Below are 21,194 nucleotides of genomic sequence, written 5' to 3'. Positions count from 1 at the left end.
TACCCAAGCATAGTGATTACTTCCGAGTGCCATCACACTTGGCTAAGAATATGGTATTTTTAACTCACTTTGAGTTCTCTCTCCACAACCTGACTGCTTTGTGTGCTCAGTATATCTCTCTTCTTCTGTCTAGTTGACTGTGACCCTGCCCATCTATCCTTCCCTGTTCAGAGCTGTGAGCTCTTCAGCTGTCAGGGCTCTGATGTTTAGTTTGCTATGCTGGTTGGTTGATTAAGGGTTACTTCTATACAACTTTAGTCAACATTTTACCTTATTTATTTATTTATTTATTTATTTATTTATTTATTGGCTTTCGGATTTGTTTTTTTTTTATGTTCTTTTTTTTTATTCGATATAATTTATTTACATTTCAAATGATTTCCCCTTTTCTAGCCCCCCCGCTCCCCGAAAGTCCCGCAAACCCCCTTCTCTTCCCCTGTCCTCCCACCCACCCCTTCCCACTTCCCCGTTCTGGTTTTGCTGAATACTGTTTCACTGAGTCTTTCCAGAACCAGGGGCCACTCCTCCTTTCTTCTTGTACCTCATTTGATGTGTGGATTATGTTTTGGGTATTCCAGTTTTCTAGGTTAATATCCACTTATTAGTGAGTGCATACCATGATTCACCTTTTGAGTCTGGGTTACCTCACTTAGTATGATATTCTCTAGCTCCATCCATTTGCCTAAGAATTTCATAAATTCATTGTTTCTAATGGCTGAATAGTACTCCATTGTGTAGATATACCACATTTTTTGCATCCACTCTTCTGTTGAGGGATACCTGGGTTCTTTCCAGCATCTGGCAATTACAAATAGGGCTGCTATGAACATAGTAGAGCATGTATCCTTATTACATGGTGGGGAGTCCGCTGGGTATATGCCCAGGAGTGGTATAGCAGGATCTTCTGGAAGTAAGGTACCCAGTTTTCGGAGGAACCGCCAGACTGATTTCCAGAGTGGTTGTACCAATTTGCAACCCCACCAGCAGTGGAGGAGTGTTCCTCTTTCTCCACACCCTCTCCAACACCTGCTGTCTCCTGAATTTTTAATCTTAGCCATTCTGACTGGTGTAAGATGAAATCTTAGGGTTGTTTTGATTTGCATTTCCCTAATGACTAATGAAGTTGAGCATTTTTTAAGATGTTTCTCCGCCATCCGAAGTTCTTCAGGTGAGAATTCTTTGTTTAACTCTGTACCCCATTTTTTAATAGGGTTGTTTGGTTTTCTGGAGTCTAACTTCTTGAGTTCTTTATATATATTGGATATTAGCCCTCTATCTGATGTAGGATTGGTGAAGATCTTTTCCCAATTTGTTGGTTGCCGATTTGTCCTCTTGATGGTGTCCTTTGCCTTACAGAAACTTTGTAATTTTATGAGGTCCCATTTGTTAATTCTTGCTCTTAGAGCATACGCTATTGGTGTTCTGTTCAGAAACTTTCTCCCTGTACCGATGTCCTCAAGGGTCTTCCCCAGTTTCTTTTCTATTAGCTTCAGAGTGTCTGGCTTTATGTGGAGGTCCTTGATCCATTTGGATTTGAGCTTAGTACAAGGAGACAAGGATGGATCAATTCTCATTCTTCTGCATGCTGACCTCCAGTTGAACCAGCACCATTTGTTGAAAAGGCTATCTTTTTTCCATTGGATGTTTTCAGCCTCTTTGTCGAGGATCAAGTGGCCATAGGTGTGTGGGTTCATTTCTGGATCTTCAATCCTGTTCCATTGATCCTCCTGCCTGTCACTGTACCAATCCCATGCAGTTTTTAACACTATTGCTCTGTAGTGTTGCTTGAGGTCAGGGATACTGATTCCCCCAGATTTTCTTTTGTTGCTGAGAATAGTTTTAGCTATCCTGGGTTTTTTGTTGTTCCAAATGAATTTGATAGTTGCTCTTTCTAACTCTGTGAAGAATTGAGTTGGGATTTTGATGGGTATTGCATTGAATCTGTATAGTGCTTTAGGCAAAATGGCCATTTTAACTATATTGATTCTACCGATCCATGAGCATGGGAGGTTTTCCCATTTTTTGAGGTCTTCTTCCATTTCCTTCTTCAGAGTCTTGAAGTTCTTGTCATACAGATCTTTCACATGTTTGGTAAGAGTCACCCCAAGATACTTTATACTGTTTGTGGCTATTGTGAAGGGGGTCATTTCCCTAATTTCTTTCTCAGCCTGCTTATCCTTTGAGTATAGGAAGGCCACTGATTTGCTTGAGTTGATTTTATAACCTGCCACTTTGCTGAAGTTGTTTATCAGCTGTAGGAGCTCTCTAGTGGAGTTCTTTGGGTCACTTAGGTAGACGATCATGTCGTTTGCAAATAATGATAGTTTGACTTCTTCCTTTCCAATTTGTATCCCTTTGACCTCCTTATGTTGTCGAATTGCCTGAGCTAGTACCTCAAGTACAATATTGAAAAGATAAGGAGAAAGGGGGCAGCCTTGTCTGGTCCCTGATTTCAGTGGGATTGCTTCAAGTTTCTCTCCATTTAGTTTGATGCTGGCTACCGGTTTGCTGTATATTGCTTTTACTATGTTTAGGTATGGGCCTTGAATTCCTGTTCTCTCCAAGACTTTAAGCATGAAGGGATGCTGAATTTTGTCAAATGCTTTTTCAGCATCCAATGAAATGACCATGTGGTTTTGTTCTTTGAGTTTGTTTGTGTAGTGGATTGTATTGATGGATTTCCGTATATTGAACCAACCCTGCATTCCCAGGATAAAGCCTACTTGATCATGGTGGATGATCGTTTTGATGTGTTCTTGGATTCGGTTGGCAAGAATTTTTATTGAGTATTTTTGCATCGATGTTCATAAGGGAAATTGGTCTGAAGTTCTCTTTCTTTGTTGGATCTTTGTGTGGCTTTGGTATCAGCATAATTGTGGCTTCGTAGAAGGAATTGGGTAGTGTTCCTTCTGTTTCTATTTTGTGGAATAGTTTGAAGAGTATTGGTGTTAACTCTTCTTTGAAGGTCTGGTAGAATTCTGCACTGAAGCCATCTGGTCCTGTGCTTTTTTTGGTTGGAAGACTTTCTATGACTCCTTCTATTTCTTTAGGCATTATGGGACTGTTTAGATGGTCTAGTTGGTCCTGATTTAATTTTGGTATTTGGTATCTGTCAAGGAAATTGTCCATTTCCTCCAGATTCTCCAGTTGTGTTGAGTATAGGCTCTTGTAGTAGGATCTGATGATTTTTTGGATTTCCTCAGTTTCCGTTGTTATATCTCCCTTTTCATTTCTAAGTTTGTTAATTTGGATACTTTCTCTGTGCCCTTTGGTCATTCTGGCTAAGGGTTTATCTATCTTGTTGATTTTCTCAAAGAACCAGCTCCTGGTATTGTTGATTTTTTGTATGGTTCTCTTTGTTTCTACTTGATTGATTTCGGCCCTGAGTTTGATGCTTTCCTGCCTTCTACTCCTCCTGGGCGAAATAGCTTCTTTTTGTTCTAAGGCTTTCAGGTGTGTCATTAAGCTGGTAATGTATGCTCTCTCCATTTTCTTTTTGGAGGCACTCAGGGCTGTGAGTTTTCCTCTTAGCACTGCTTTCATTGTGTCCCATAGATTTGGGTATGTTGTGTTTTCATTTTCATTGTGTTCTAAAAAGTTTTTAATTTCTTTCTTTATTTCTTCCTTGACCAAGGTATCATTGAGTAGAGTATTGTTCAGTTTCCACGTGTATGTGGGCTTTCTGTTGTTTCTGTTGCTATTGAAGACCACTTTTACTCCATAGTGATCAGATAGGAGGCATGGGATTAGTTCGATCTTCTTATATTTGTTGAGGTCTGTCTTGTGACCAATTATATGGTCGATTTTGGAGAAGGTACCATGAGGTGCTGAGAAAAAGGTATATTCTTTTGTTTTAGGATAGAATGTTCTATATATATCTGTTAAATCTAATTGGTCCAAAGCTTCAATTAGTTTCATTGTGTCCCTGTTTAGTTTCTGTTTTCCTGATCGGTCCATTGAGGAAAGTGCAGTGTTGAAGTCACCCACAATTATTGTGTTAGGTGCAATGTGTGCTTTTAGTTTTAATAAAGTTTCTTTATTAAACATTTTACCTTATTTATTTATTTATTTATTTATTTATTTATTTATTTATTGGCTTTCGGATTTGTTTTTTTCAAGACATGGCTTCTCTGTATAACCCTGGCTGTCCTGGAACTGACTCTGTAGACCAGGCTGGCCTCAAACTCAGAATCTGCCTACCTCTGCCTCCCAGAGTGCTGAGATTACAGGTATGTGCCACCACCACTAGGCTAACATTTTACTTTATAACAAAAAAACGTTTTCTTTTTTTTTTTTAACATGTCAAAACTTTGTATTTATTTATACTTAAGGAAATGCTTGTGAGTCATCTAGTACATTCTAAGTAAAATCTGGTTGACATGAACATCTATCTAGTCATTTCTTGTATATGGGGAGTGCTTTGGGAAGCCCGTGCTCTTTGGAGCTTTAATTTTTAAGAGGCCTCTGGCTATGTTTCAGACTTCACAAGAAGAATATTCTCCTTCACCAATAGCACTATGCTGCATTATTATGCGACCCACACTGTGCTTGAGACGCAAGGCTTCTAGGATAAGCCAGAAACCGGCCTTTTATAACCTTGCATGTATTTGGCCATCAGGGTCAATTTTCTTGTTAGTTAATGAGGCCCAAATACCAGAGCTGCAGCTCAGTTTTAGCTTTCAATGTATTTTCTGAAAAATGACTTGGCTGGTGGTTAAATTTGACTATGCACAAATGTGAACTTATTTATTTCCTTGTATGCACTATATATTAAATTGTGTGACATTTAGAGATATTTGTATTTTACATTGCCAAGTGCTTAGAATCTGTTCCTGACATGTCTCTCAGCCACTCTTTATCATCATCATTATCATCATCATCATCATTATTATCTTCTACCTCCCCTTTATTATGATATCTCTTTACAGTTTTCAAGTTATAATGGACACAATAATGTTTATATCAAAGATTTACAATCGGACATTGTAGTATATATATTAATTATGAGAAGTATGCTAAAATCAAACTGGTCACCCACAAATTATCTTCTTATTATCATTGTAAGTGTGGTGTGTGTGTGTGTGTGTGTGTGTGTGTGTATGTGTGTGTGCTTGAGATTAGAGAATTTGGTAAATTTCGAACATACAATAGATTATAAACTATAGTCATTTTGTACAATAAGTTCATGGTATTTATTATTCTTTCTTAAATAAAATCATGTCCCTTTTCATATATCTGATCATTTCTCTATCTTCAGACCTGACCAACCATTCTGCAACTTTGACCTGCTTAGTTATAAACAGAAGTGAGGCATAAGCTGTATGCTTTTATTTATGAGCAATATGTCTTCTAGATTTGTTCATATTAATTCAACAGATGCTGTTCCTTTTTAAAATTAATATTACTACCTTAAGGTAAAGCAGTTTTATATATATATATATATATTGCATACTATATGTGAACCACATTTTAAATGATTCTATAATGAACATTAAGTTTAAAGGTCTCTTATATATCCTGATTTCATTTGGTTATGTACCTGTAAGAAGGAAAGGCATTTAATTTGATAGTTTTGGTAATATTTTAGTAATCTTCAGATTGTTTTCCATAGCAGGTATATCAATTTATATTTCTACCAAGAGTGGACAAATATTATTGTCTTCCTCCATATCATAAATATTAGTCATTGTTTTACTTTATTTATAACCATTCTAAGAGGCATGAGTATATGTCTCATTATGGTTTTGAGCTGTCATCGCTGGGCCCTGGTCTTGCTAACTAATGAGTTTCCTAGCTTGTGGGAATGTCCACACTGATGGGTATTTGTGCCACTAGAGTGTCACCCCACATGTCATTTCTTGTTCAGGCAGCAGCAAATTTAAGACCTAATTATGAAGTCATAGGGAAAGTTTTGTTAGTGTTTTTTGTTTTGCTCCCTTCTCGACCTCACTCCTGTTTTAAGTCCTTGAAAGAGCTGCATGTGTCACAACAGAGTGAAAAAAGTCTTTTTGAGTTTTAACTTTAAAAATGTGCACAGGAAAGTCCCCAGTAGAATTGTGTTCAGAAGGGAATGACAAACATGATTTCAAATGGCAGATTCAGTAACACTCTGCTCTGACTTGCTTTTAGAAACAGTATTAGTATATATTTCCTAATTAGAACTATTCATTTTAGCATTCCTAAAGAAATCAGGGTAGTAAGACCAGTGTAAAAAACAGTAGACGTTTAACACTTGTCATAGCACACAGCACTAAAGAGGAAAACACAGAAACCATGAGTTGAAGTTAGCTGGGCTAGACATATATTCTGTTTAAACAGACTAACAGGCAAGTAGCTTTGATATATCAGGATGGTTGTAAAATATGCTTAATTTTCCTACCACACCATGGTCAAGGATGATTTTGTGTGGTTACCTATTAACAGTCAGAAGATGGTTATCTTCTCTCACATCCTATTAAGCATATATTATTCCAATGTAACTAAAAAAAAGACCTGAGACAATAAAGGTTGGTGTACATGTGGATGGGAAAGCAGGGCAGAAGCATGTCTGGTTACCTTTTTGTAGCTTTAAGCATTGGTTTCAGCACTGTATCCCAAGGAATAGATTCAACTGATCACTCTAATTCTCTCTCACACCAGTCTATTGTTTTCTTGTATGAGGATGCTTTACACACATTATTTATAGATGCTTTTGTATCCAAATGACTTTCTGTTAAACCTCTGTTTTGAAAATATGAGTTACACCTCCACATAATAAGTGTATTTCCTTAACATATGTGCACTTTTTTTTTTCCAAGACAGGGTTTCTCTGTATAGCCCTGGCTGTCCTGGAACTCACTCTGTAGACCAGGCTGGCCTCGAACTCAGAAATCTGCCTGCCTCTGCCTCCCAAGTGCTGAGATTAAAGGCGTGCGCCACCACCGCCCGGCATATGTGCACTTTTTACAACCAATAAATATTTATTGAGATTGTACTAGATGCCAGTCACAAAAAACATTGTAGTAAATTTTCTGAAAAACAAAAGTCAAAAGATTCATGCCTATGATACCCTTCTCAGTAGAAGAACATTTTCCCAGAAAAAAAAAACACTCTGTTTGACAATATAAACCAAACTTTCAGGTCATAAGTTCATCTGCTTAACATACAGGCACTGTTTGCAATAAATACATATCTATTGAGAATGTACTAGATAGCAGTCACAAAAATACCAACCAAACAAAACCACAAAAACAGGGCACTAATATTTCAGAGAGAAAAGTCAAATGATTTGGGACTAGGATTCCCCTTAGTTGTAGAACATTTTCCCAAAAGATATGAATCCTGCTTTTTCATACCTAACACCAGAAATGCACAATGAAACAAGAAAAATCTTTGATGCAAGTACATTTCAAGCCAAGTATCCTGGAACATACCTGCAATTCTGGTATCCAGGAAGTTGAAGTAGAAGAATCTTAGATTGAGACCATCCTGGTCTACTGTGTCACCCTTAAATATACACTGAATGCAGGAGAGCTGGAGAAATAGCTCAATAGATAAGAGCATACACTGATCTTCCAGAGGACCTGGGTTGGATTGGAGCCATCCTCATTAGGCAACTTATACCTGCCCATAACTCCAGATCCAGTGGATCGGATCCTGTCCTTTAGATTTCTAGGGCTTCTGAATGTCTATTTGTTTACATATCCATAAATATATAAGTTTTTTAAAAATAACAAAAATAAATCTTTAAACAATACAGCTCTTAGTTAGCTTCTAGTTGTAGCCCTTGGTGTAGAACCTCAAAGCAATAATACTTATTAATAAATATTCATTATCTAATAAAAATTATGTGTAACTTCATGTTATACATGTGTTTTATTGCTGTGATAAAACACATTTACTAAAGGCAACTTAAAGGAGGAAAAGGTATATTTACTTTATAATGCTTGATCACAGACTATCATTAAGATTAGTCAAGGCAGGATATTGAATCAGTGACCATGGATTGCTGCTACTGTATCATCTACAGGTTCCTGCTTTGTTGCCTTTCTCATAAAACCTGTGATCACATGCTCAGAAAATGGTGTCTTCCACACTGGGCTAGTCATTCCCACATCATCTGATGTTCTTTCACAGACATTTCTGCAAGCTAATTTGATTAGGGTAATCACTCAACTGAAACTCCTTTCTCATAATACTCTACAATATATAATGAAGATAAGTAAATGTAACAAGGGAAAGAAGAAAAGTTGTTTATAAACTTCTCAATCCAAAGAAGTGTTTACAGAGGTTTTCAGTGTTTACTTTCATGTCATGTGACTGGATGGGATAAAGGCCAGCTTTGTGAGACTCTGTCATATATATTGCCAGTTCTTACAAAGGTCAAAATTCACATTTTAAATATCTTTCTACTGAATGCGTATCCCTTTTATACTGCCACAAAGTCAGAAATTTTTATGTCAAATATTCCTATACCACAAGTCAATGCTTATACTCACCTGTCATGTTGTTAATATAATACATGGTTTCTTTACTTGATGATAGACCTCTTAATGACCTAGCAGAGTTCAAGGAACACTGAATTTCTACCATTCATTAATACTCCAGGATAAGTTGAACCACATCATTGGTTCATTGCATCAATAGAATTACTTAGTATACATATAATGTTGTATAGTTTGTCAGCGGTGCTTCTATGCTTCTTGCCCTTAATATCTTGAACCATTACTTTCAACTTGGTAGTGATTTTTGTTCCATGAAACCTTAACCAGTAAGGGGATATTTCACTGTTACATCAGAGGGAATGATTTCATTGCAGAAAGTAGAAGAACCTATTAAATCATTACATAGGACAAACTATCATTTCTAAGACTAAGAAAGCTTGATCTATATGTGCTGCTTCATTATTCTCACTGAAATCATTTCCCCTCCTTTTCCAGATACCCTTCATTATTACCAAATACACTTCCTTGGATATGTTTTAATTGAATTATTGAAAGGTATTCAAGTCTATACCTAATGTTCTTAGAATAATAAATGTACTCACACAAGAATAAAGTTTGAGAAGTGGTTTACTTTAACCCAAACAAAATTAATGTCTCATGTCTTTTTCTATCAATCTGTCAGGAAAGTGAGAAAAGAGAGAAGATAGCTATAGAGTCAAACCCTTATTTATGACTGCAAACTATTTGAGGCCAAAACGAAAGTAAAAAAAAAAAAAAAAAAAAAAGGAGACCTGGAAAATATATTCAAATTGAAGCTTCAAAATTTGTACATGATGGCATAATACAAACAGTTGTAAGATTGACCCTAAATTTTTCCCAGGAATGCGAATGATACTAGTATCCCAGAGTATGAATTTGATGAAGCAACAGCTTAGCATTTCTCCTTCTTAGGAAAGACACTCTGTAATACCCTAAGTCTAAGTATGCAAGGAGGGACAAATTACTTCCAAACCATTTCAGTAACTCACCTCTATAAAAATGGGCTGACTGTGAGCATAGAGTACACAGGTTAACTTCATGACAGCTGCTAAACAACAGATCTTCTCACTACCATGGCTCCATTCTTCTTGATGATACATACACACATACAATTACACACACAAATGCACACAATCACACACACAGTCATACACACACAAACACACACAATTTCACACACACACACACACACACACACACACACACACACACAGACACACTCCAAACACAAACTGAAAAGATAGTAATTACCTCTCAATATCCTAGTATCAAGTAAATGCATTCTAAACTCCTGATCCATTGTTTGCCTACCATCATTCCAGTTATTCACTTCACACAAACTTGGATCATACCTCAAGAAGACACATTTGTCAGTATTTACTACATCTGGCATTGCAATACAAACTCTAGGAAAGCTAGTAATTAAATGTAGGATTTACAGTAGCAATTTCAAGTGTTACTATAAAATTAAGTGGAATGTGCTGATATCACTAAGCAAGGGAAACGCTGACTTGAAAAATGGCAGACATCAGCCACAGTAGCTTTTACAGAACTTCTAACAGTAACTTATCTCATGAGTATCAATGTATGTTAGGAATGTGGTTAGTAGAAGCAGCAGCACTAGAATAAAGATTTACATACAGGGTCTCTTTTGGGGAGGATGCTTTCAAGATGAAGAGAGCCTGTTTGAAGAGGGATTAGAGCTGTGATACAGCCAGTTCATAAACTCGAGCTGAAGTGGCTCTTTGGAATCATCAGCCCAGGTTGGAAGAAAAAAGGCCCATATTGATCGCTGGTAATGGTTGCCCTTTGAAAGAACATAATATTTTAGGAACTGCCTGCCTGAGCTGTGGTAATCTTCCAATGTAAGTCATTCAGTCTCAAAGACTAGAAAGAGGGAAGTTTTGCATTTTGTGTTTTAAGGTCAGTTGAGGCTTTCCTAATTTGACAGTCACTGAGCATTCTTGCACTAACTTTTAAAAAAGTGTTTCTCATTATACACTATGCCCCTCTCTCTACCTTTGAGATGCCTTTTCAATAACGCTTTTGTCTGTGGTATAGAATGGCTGGCTTTACAGAAAACATAGGATGAAAGAAAAGTTTTAAGGTTTAAATTTCATCATGCTATGACTCACCAAACTTGAAATGTCTTCCTCATTTCTTCTTGTTATTGACATTGAGAGTCAGCTGTGTGTCCTCAAGAATCTAGTCTTGGGAGGTACCTGCAATGTGATGTGATCTTATGTGCTTTGAATACTAGTCACCCATTCTGTCTCTCTTGCCTTCTTTCCTCCTCTTTGTTTCTCTATTTTAAAACGTGTTTCACATATATAATTATATGACTCCAGTAGCAACACAAAATGTCTGTGTGTCCGCATTCATAACACCAATGGAGAGATTAATTCAGAATTTTCTCCTCTAGCGTTTCTTTATGTAGATCAAATGAAATCATAAGTGCAAGGTTATTTATAAACTGTGACGTGTAGTGCAATCACAAGACAGGGTAGCAATAACATCACCATAACTTAGACTGCTTTAGCAGCCAGGAAGTACGATTTGTACTTGATTAATTCACATGTCATTTTGATAAAGCAACCTTGTTAAATAATAGTTTTATTGTGATTGTTCTCACATACCAGAAGAGCAAGGAAATAGCATGTTCAAAGAATATGTAAAAGAGCATACAAAACAAAACAAAAATTTTAACCTAACATTTATTTTTCTCCTCAGCTAAAAGGGCAAAAGCTAAACCCTTTACAAGTATTTAATGTGCAATATAGATTCTAGTCCATATTGTTTCTCTCAGGGACTTTCAAGACAGTAGTTGCAGAATGCAGGGATGAACAGAGGGCTTGAAGATAACTTTGTCATATGTGTAAATGTCTTGAATGTTCCATAAAATGGAAACTGGTCTCTGTGAACCCATAACCCATCTCTGCATACAGCCTGGCGTTCACAGAGGCACCTATGAGTATATTTCAGTGTTGTCAGAATGAAATATCTTGAATCTTGGGATATCTTGGAGTAAGTGAATGACTTTTAAAGCTAGCTGGCAGTTTCATTTAATTGTGAGGAGTTAAGAAGTCCATTTGTTGGTTCTCTAATATTTCTCATTGGAGCATGAATAGACAATGTCTAATAAGTAGGACAAAATGGAATGAATGCATTGAGTCTCAGATGGCCCATCAATGACCTGTGACTGTTTTTCTCCCTTCCTCCTGCCACTCCTCCTCCCTTGCCTATTCATACTTCTCCCACACACGTCCTCTCTCTCTTACTCTGGGAAATATAAATTTTCAAGGTATAAGCAAGCTTTCAAGAGTCACATGGGAAAGAATTCAAGCTCTCAGGATGTAGTGAGAACAAGGCTGTATGCATAAGAGGAGCACAGCCTTGATCCAGTATAGAGACCAGCAACTCTTGGAGTAGGTGAATGACTTTTAAAGCTAGCTAGTGAGAACAAGGGCAACTCCGAGAAGTTAACTGTCAACTTCCAGTGCTCAGAGGAAGCTTGTAAGATCTTTTAAGCTTCCTGCATTTAATAACTGTTTCAGGGAAATGTTGTATGCAGAATTAAGGATAATTTAAAAATATCTTATCACAGGTAAATGACAGTAAGGAAATAAAGTAAGGAAACAGAAATCATTGCATTGTATTCATATATTAACATATTTGCCAAGTGCAGTCCAGTTACAAAGATGGACTTTTATAATTCACCAGTGCCTGGCAACTAACTCAGTATACAAAATGTCTGATAAAAGTAGAGAGCAATATTCCTTGGCCATGTGGAGCTTCATATTACAAACAGAAACAAAATTGTTTAGTATCCTTGGTTTTCAAGAGACATAGGGAAAAAAAAATCACTAAAAATCCCTATGTCACTTCACCTTCTGTGAAAAGGATCATGTGGCCTCTGAGAAGATGTAGCCCATTCCAGGGAAATGCACTTGTAGATACAACATCCAGATTCAGGATCAAAGTGGACTTGCACTGTGAGCTCAAATTTCACTGGCAGTATTACAATGTACTGCATTATCTTCCCAGAAGCATGCTAAAGAAAACAGTGAGAGAAATGGCAGACCTTTGAAGCCCGCATATGTATGTCTTCTAAGAACTCGTGGAGCGAAGGCAAGTTTCATTTCAACAGTGCTGTCTACAGATGACATGCAGAGGAAAAACTTTGACTTTCCAATGTTTACTTGACAAAAAGCTATTTCAGAGACGATTTCTGTACTGCTTGCTGAGTCATGCATCAGTGTCCAGCACAATGTCTGTCAGAACTTGTCACTTTCATTTAAGAAAGGTTTTGACACGTAAAAATTCTATTCTACTAAAGCTTCTGTTTTATTTGACAGTTTTCAAATCTTACGTGCACGCGTCCACTCTGAATGCTTGGGTCACTTCTCAGCAGGTTTTTCTCCTTTGCCAACTTGGATAGATTCTCACCTACTTTTAGCCCAATTTCTAGAGAACTAAAAAGTGTATATTAAAAATATCACAGTTTCTGAATTCTTTGAGGATTGTGTGACAGAACATGTTATAGAAACAAATGTAATTTACAGTTGGCAAGGAAAAATGTCAATGCAAAGTAGCACAAAGAGACATAACCACAAAGACCTGAATCCTGAATGACATGTTTTCACTTTGAATGCTATATTGACTAAGAAATAAAATTTATTCACTCAGTTTTGCCTACATTAGACATTATGCTATAATGCAAATTAAATCTTGAGAGACTGATGAGGTCCAAATTGCATCTCCTTATCTTATCTAACATAATCATCTTCTATAATGAATTGCTATCATTTGTGATTCAAAGAAAGAGTGTTTTAATAATTCTGTCAATATTTCTCACTCATTATAATGTGTAAGTGGATAAAAGATTTGACTTATCTTATATGTACTAATACATATAACACATTAACCTTAATAAAATATTAACTCCATTTAGCAGAATTGGATTAATTCTCAGAGCAGACAAATATATCATTTAAGTTTATCTTAAATAAAGTTGCCCAGGGAAGACAGTCATCATTTATAAGACTAATCGGTAGTTATGGATTCATGCCTTTGGAAGTCATGAATACATTCATATGGAAGCAAACTAATATGCTTCCACATGATCAAGAATAATGATCAGAAAATAACACAAAGTATTAATGATCTGCATCATCAATAGATCAAGAGAGATGCAATTACCATTACCAATATTTAACAAAGCAACACCTTTACATTGTTTACACGGGTCCTTAAAATCTGAATACTTGGACACTCTGAAAAAATTAATTTTATTAATTTTATTATAACCATCTAAAATTTATATGTAGACAACATTTTCATCAGCACACAATCATGGTCTTGCCTCACTTTGTATTCTTTGTTATAACTCTGAAACAGATATATTTTAATACTGAGCCAAGAGAATTATAGCCAAAAGTGTCAGTGAACAAACTGCTGTTTGTCACTGGGAACACCATGACAATGTAAGTTCTCTATAATGCTAACTGTACAAACCCAAGTTAAAGAATGAAAGGAGACTGCATATGATTTTTTCAGCTTTCTCATAAGCTTGAAATTTGCTCAAAACAAAAATGTTCATGAGCAAATAGTATGTTTATTCTTTTCTTCCACTTTCAGACTGGTAAAACTCCAAGTTTACCACCATGGAGAAATCCACCCTGTCCATAGAGAAGAAAAAGAAAACACTTTCATGGTGTTAAGACACAGCATTTATGGTTTAAGATCAATTTAATTACTCTAATAGAGACAAAAGATAGAATATCATTTCCTTAATTCAGCAGCCTTCAGCTTGTCAACCCAGTGTTAATGTAACTTATAAGCAAGTACTGCACCCCCTTTCTTTCATGTATGTGAGATCCAGTCCTTACCCTAAAGCAATTAAAATTTGACTCATACTGAACAACTAGAGACAGAGCTAATTCTCTTGTGTTCTTCAAAACCCATGGCTTCTCAACTACAGGATCACACCCATCCTCCCCAATCACAGGCCCTTCATCAAATCTAGAGCGGTTTCCATTTTCACAACTGCGGAAATAACAAAAGGGGATTGCTAGCTCTAAGTACACTTTAATACAGCAGTAGCCATTCCAGAAGATGATTCAGCTAAAATATTGGTAGTATTAAAGAACTTTGATCTTTTTGAAATGTTGATATGTGAGATACAAAATAATGACCTGGATCCTATGTCAAAGACACAGAAATGTCACCAAGATTAAGAGTGTAGAAAGGTGACACATAAAAATGAGTCCTTTTTACAAAAAAATATTTTTCTTCATTCTTGAGAATTTCATATATATGAAACATGTGTCAGATTCCGCCTAACAGCGCCAACTCCTTCCATGTACCCTCCTGCACATCATCCACCCAACTTTTAAGCATGGGATTTTATACTGTGACAAAAAAAAGATTGAGACATCAGATGATATCTTTCAGACTTGTCATTTTATAGATGGTACAGTCTGTGATAGTTTGAAGCTAGTAGGTATAAAAACTATGTGGATTCAAATGTGAACATATGATAAGAACAGTATTATAGTGTTGGTAGTGAGAATGATTGTAAGTAGATTATAAGTGGGTCCTCCTAACACTCAAAAGGTACTGCCACCAGGTAGTGTATTCAGGTGTAATAATAATGCTGTCTGAGTTTCCTTACACAGGGCTGGTATTCTCTTTCCCTGATGTCTGGAATCTGATGATTTGCTCATCATGCAGTTTCTTTTATTGCATTTGTTGAATGAGTGCATTAGTTATTAAAATTTAAGATTCCCTTCAAAACTAAGTTCTATAAAACTAATATACTCACTCAAAAATAAGATCATGATATATGTGATTTTGTGTGATTGTGTGTGTGTGACTGTGTGTGTGCATGTATATGTATGTGTGTTTATGTGTGTGTATGTGTCTGTATCGAGAGTAGGCATGTGTGAGTGTATTTGTGACCACATGATTTATAAAGTAACAGCTACTGTGTACTCTCCCTGAAAGTTATTATGAATTTAATTTTGGATTGATTCAGGTGATGATAGTGTTTCTTCATGTATACCCAAAAGGCTAAAGTTCAATGAATTTGTTTTTGGCATAATCTCAGTCATACTTCACTTTACTTCAAGTCTTAAAATGATGTCTTGATCATAATTAATATCAATATTGGCATCTCAAGATAATATAATCACTGCATAATCATTGCAATTGTGTGTCCAATCTGAACTTTTGAACCCTTGAAGATAGGATACAGCAAGAGATCACAAAGGGACATATCCCATATCCTTAGATGTCATACATGAGCATGCACTTTCTATGGTATTTGCAATCTTATTCATTTGACATAAGGAATCCAGCCCGAGACAGTTGCAATAGAAATAACAATATAATTTGGGGAAATTTGCCAAGATATAAATTAGTGATTCAGAAACACTCAATGTAGTAGTTAGATATCATATTTTTTTCACCTAGAAAGCACAGGGCATATTTTAGTTTCTCAGGATTCCAGGTGATGCTGTTGTAGAAATACATTATTAAGAAACCAACAAAATATACTGAATCTTTAGAAAACCTGATGAGTAAGTGACAGGACCCAAGAGTTGCACAGTCTTGGTTTTCCTTACAGTTACAGGCAGTGATACATCATATATATAATATTGACCTTTGGTATCTCATGACAAAGAGCCCAGAAATGTTGCTAACATAAATATTAGCAGAAAGATTTGAAGCTAAAATAGCAGAAAGCTTTTATATTCTGCTCTCATATTGAGCATTTAAGGAACTTTGGACATAGGACTACATTTTTCAGCCCCAGTTATTATTTTCAGATATTGGACCGGATCAAACCTAAGTATTTGTTGCACTGTTTCTTCTGATTGAGACTAAATAAAAGCACATTTAAGAAAGAAAAGTGATACATACTTATATCTCCTTCTTAACACTATTCAGAAAATTATTGTGTACATAAAAATTCATAAAATGGGAGCTCCTGCGGCAGCGGCGGCGGCGGCAGCAGCGGCAGCAGTGGCTGCTCCAGCTGAAGGGCCATCAGCAGTGGAACCAAGGCGTCACAGGGACCAGTTAGGCCCTGCGCCCACGACCACTGACCTTCGCTGACCAGCCGGACAGCAAGCAGCTGCAGTTGTGCGGCGCCTTTCCTGCACGGAGGCCACTTCAGAACTCGGCCTCCTCCCACCAGTCAGGAGAGGAGCATCCATCTTGGTTCCGTACTCCAGGAATCGGACAGACTGAGGTACACAAACATAATCCGAGGCCAACACCGCGGTGGTCTGAGCCCGACGGGCGTTGGCCTGCACCCAGGCCCTGGGCGGGTCGGGGGGCCATCGGGGTGCCAACCCAACCAGGAGGTTTTTTGCCCAGGCCTGCGAGCGCGCCGCCGCCATTTTGCCTGCAGGGCGACAGAGAGCTCAGGCGGGCAGACCTGTAACAGGCATAGCCTAAGGCTAACAAAGCGGGGGTCCAGGCCCCAAAAGGCACAGGACTGACCCCAAGAACTGGGCGGCTTGGTGGGCCATCTGTGAGTCAACCCGCCCAGGTGATTGTTAGCAAAGCAGACTCTCCCGGCGCTTTCAGGGAGCGCAGGCGCGCACGCCCACCATCCTAGTCACCTGGCAAACCCAATTAACAGTCAAAGCAGGAGGAGAACTTTGCTCAGACCTTGGCCTCCCAGGCTTTTGCCTGGTCTCAGGGACTGGGCGGCCAGGCTAACCTTGTGTGCGACAGCCTGGTTGGCAGATCGGCTGCCCAGCGGAGTGAGCGGAACACAGGGGAGGTCACAGTAGCATACACCATCTGCACTCCCTGGGAGTGCACATGGGCTCCATCTGCTCCACAGACACAATCTGGGGCAAGGCCTCAGGCAGAAGCCCTTAGCTCTACTCTCTCCGCTTCCGGATCCAGATCAGTCTGGGCGGCAGCATTACATCTCCAAGTCCTGCAAGTGGCTAGCTGGGCTTCCGGGCGGCCAGCTGGGAGAAGTCAGTGTGCTCCAGTGAATCCAGCGGGCCCCAGCGGGAGCCTTCGGGTGCCTGCTTTGGGATCTGAACAGCCTGGGCAGCAGCACACTGTCTACAAGCAGTGCAGGAGGTAAGCTGAGCACCAGAGGCCAACTGGGAAGGGGCAGCTTGCACTGGTGAGTCCAGCACTGACAAGATAAACTAACACCAGTGAGATCTAGATGGCAAAAGGCAAACGCAGGAACGTCACTAACAGAAATCAAGGCAATATGGCAACATCTGAACCCAATTCTCCTCTACCAACATGTCCTGGATACCCCATCACACCAGTAAAACAAGATTTGGATTTAAAATCACTGGTCATGATGCTGGTACAGGAACACATGAAGGTCATACATAAAGAAATTCAGGAGACAATGGATCAAAAGTTAGAAGCCCTTGCAAGGGAAACACAAAAATCATTGAAAGAAATCCAGGAGAATACAAAAGCCAACAAGGAGGAAATGCAAAAAACACTTAAAGAAATACAGGAGAACTTTGCTCAACAGGCTGAGGTCATGAAAGACGAAACACAAAAATCTCTTAAAGAAATACAGGAGAACTTTGGTCAACAGGCTGAGCTCATGAAAGAGAAAACACAAAAATCTCTTAAAGAATTACAGGAAAACACAAACATGCAAGTGAAGGAGCTAAGCAAAACCATCCAGGATCTAAAATCAGAAGTAGAAACAACTAAGAAAACTCAAAGGGAGACAACTTTGGAGATAGAAAGCCTTGGGAAGAAATCAGGGGACAGAGATACAAATATCAACAACAGAATACAAGAGATAGAAGAAAGAATCTCAGATGCTGAAGATTCCATAGAAACCATGGACTCAACAGTTAAAGAAAATGCAAAATGCAAAAAGCTTGTAACCCAAAATATCCAGGAAATCCAGGACACAATGAGAAGACCAAACCTAAGGATTATAGGCATAGATGAGAGTGAAGATTTACAACTTAAAGGGCCAGCAAATATCTTCAATAAAATTATGGAAGAAAACTTCCCTAACCTAAAGAGAGAGATGCCCATGAATATACAAGAAGCCTACAGAACTCCAAACAGACTGGACCAGAACAGAAATACTTCCCGTCACATAATAATCAAAACACCAAATGTTCTAAACAAAGAAAGAATACTAAAGGCAGTGAGAGAAAAAGGCCAAGTAACATATAAAGGAAGACCTATCAGAATCACAGCAGACTTTTCACCTGAGACTATGAAGGCTAGAAGGTCCTGGGCAGATCTCATGCAGACTCTAAGAGAACACAAATGCCAACCAAAACTACTATATCCAGCAAAACTCTCAATCACCATAGATGGAAAAACTAAGATATTTCATGACAAAACCAAGTTTACCCAATATCTATCCACAAACCCGGCCCTAAAAAGGATAATAGGAGGACAACACCAATACAAGGAGGGAAACTTCACCCTGGAAAAAGCAAGATAGTAACCTTTCATCAAACCCAAAAGAAGTTAAGCATTCAAATTTAAAAAATAACGTCAAAAATGATAGGAAGTAACAATCACTATTCCTTAATATCTCTTAACATCAATGGACTTAATGCCCCAATAAAAAGACACAGACTAACTGAATGGATACGTAAACAGGACCCTACATTTTGCTGCTTACAGGAAACACACCTCAGGGTCAAAGACAAACACTACCTTAGAGTAAAAGGCTGGAAGACAATTTTACAAGCAAATGGTCTCAGGAAACAAGCTGGAGTAGCCATTTTAATATCAGATTAAATTGACTTTCAACCCAAAGTCATCAAAAGAGACCCTGAGGGACACTTCTTGCTGGTCAAAGGAAAAATACAAAAAGAAGAACTGTCAATCCTGAACATCTATGCCCCAAATGCAAGGGCACCCTCTTTTGTAAAAGAAACTTTATTAAAACTAAAAGCACACATTGCACCTAACACAATAATTGTGGGTGACTTCAACACTGCACTTTCCTCAATGGACCGATCAGGAAAACAGAAACTAAACAGGGACACAATGAAACTAATTGAAGCTTTGGACCAATTAGATTTAACAGATATATATAGAACATTCTATCCTAAAACAAAAGAATATACCTTTTTCTCAGCACCTCATGGTACCTTCTCCAAAATCGACCATATAATTGGTCACAAGACAGACCTCAACAAATATAAGAAGATCGAACTAATCCCATGCCTCCTATCTGATCACTATGGAGTAAAAGTGGTCTTCAATAGCAACAGAAACAACAGAAAGCCCACATACACGTGGAAACTGAACAATACTCTACTCAATGATACCTTGGTCAAGGAAGAAATAAAGAAAGAAATTAAAAACTTTTTAGAACACAATGAAAATGAAAACACAACATACCCAAATCTATGGGACACAATGAAAGCAGTGCTAAGAGGAAAACTCATAGCCCTGAGTGCCTCCAAAAAGAAAATGGAGAGAGCATACATTACCAGCTTAATGACACACCTGAAAGCCTTAGAACAAAAAGAAGCTATTTCGCCCAGGAGGAGTAGAAGGCAGGAAAGCATCAAACTCAGGGCCGAAATCAATCAAGTAGAAACAAAGAGAACCATACAAAAAATCAACAATACCAGGAGCTGGTTCTTTGAGAAAATCAACAAGATAGATAAACCCTTAGCCAGAATGACCAAAGGGCACAGAGAAAGTATCCAAATTAACAAACTTAGAAATGAAAAGGGAGATATAACAACGGAAACTGAGGAAATCCAAAAAATCATCAGATCCTACTACAAGAGCCTATACTCAACACAACTGGAGAATCTGGAGGAAATGGACAATTTCCTTGACAGATACCAAATACCAAAATTAAATCAGGACCAACTAGACCATCTAAACAGTCCCATAATGCCTAAAGAAATAGAAGGAGTCATAGAAAGTCTTCCAACCAAAAAAAGCACAGGACCAGATGGCTTCAGTGCAGAATTCTACCAGACCTTCAAAGAAGAGTTAACACCAATACTCTTCAAACTATTCCACAAAATAGAAACAGAAGGAACACTACCCAATTCCTTCTATGAAGCCACAATTACGCTGATACCAAAGCCACACAAAGATCCAACAAAGAAAGAGAACTTCAGACCAATTTCCTTTATGAACATCGATGCAAAAATACTCAATAAAAATTCTTGCCAACCGAATCCAAGAACACATCAAAACGATCATCCACCATGATCAAGTAGGCTTTATCCCGGGAATGCAGGGTTGGTTCAATATACGGAAATCCATCAATACAATCCACTACATAAACAAATTCAAAGAACAAAACCACATGGTCATTTCATTGGATGCTGAAAAAGCATTTGACAAAATTCAGCATCCCTTCATGCTTAAAGTCTTGGAGAGAACAGGAATTCAAGGCCCATACCTAAACATAGTAAAAGCAATATACAGCAAACCGGTAGCCAGCATCAAACTAAATGGAGAGAAACTTGAAGCAATCCCACTGAAATCAGGGACCAGACAAGGCTGCCCCCTTTCTCCTTATCTTTTCAATATTGTACTTGAGGTACTAGCTCGGGCAATTCGACAACATAAGGAGGTCAAAGGGATACAAATTGGAAAGGAAGAAGTCAAACTATCATTATTTGCAGACGACATGATCGTCTACCTAAGTGACCCAAAGAACTCCACTAGAGAGCTCCTACAGCTGATAAACAACTTCAGCAAAGTGGCAGGTTATAAAATCAA

Source organism: Apodemus sylvaticus, chromosome 10, assembly GCF_947179515.1.
Source record: "Apodemus sylvaticus chromosome 10, mApoSyl1.1, whole genome shotgun sequence".
Classification (NCBI taxonomy): Eukaryota; Metazoa; Chordata; class Mammalia; order Rodentia; family Muridae; genus Apodemus; species Apodemus sylvaticus.
Note: the sequence above shows the minus strand (reverse complement) of the source record.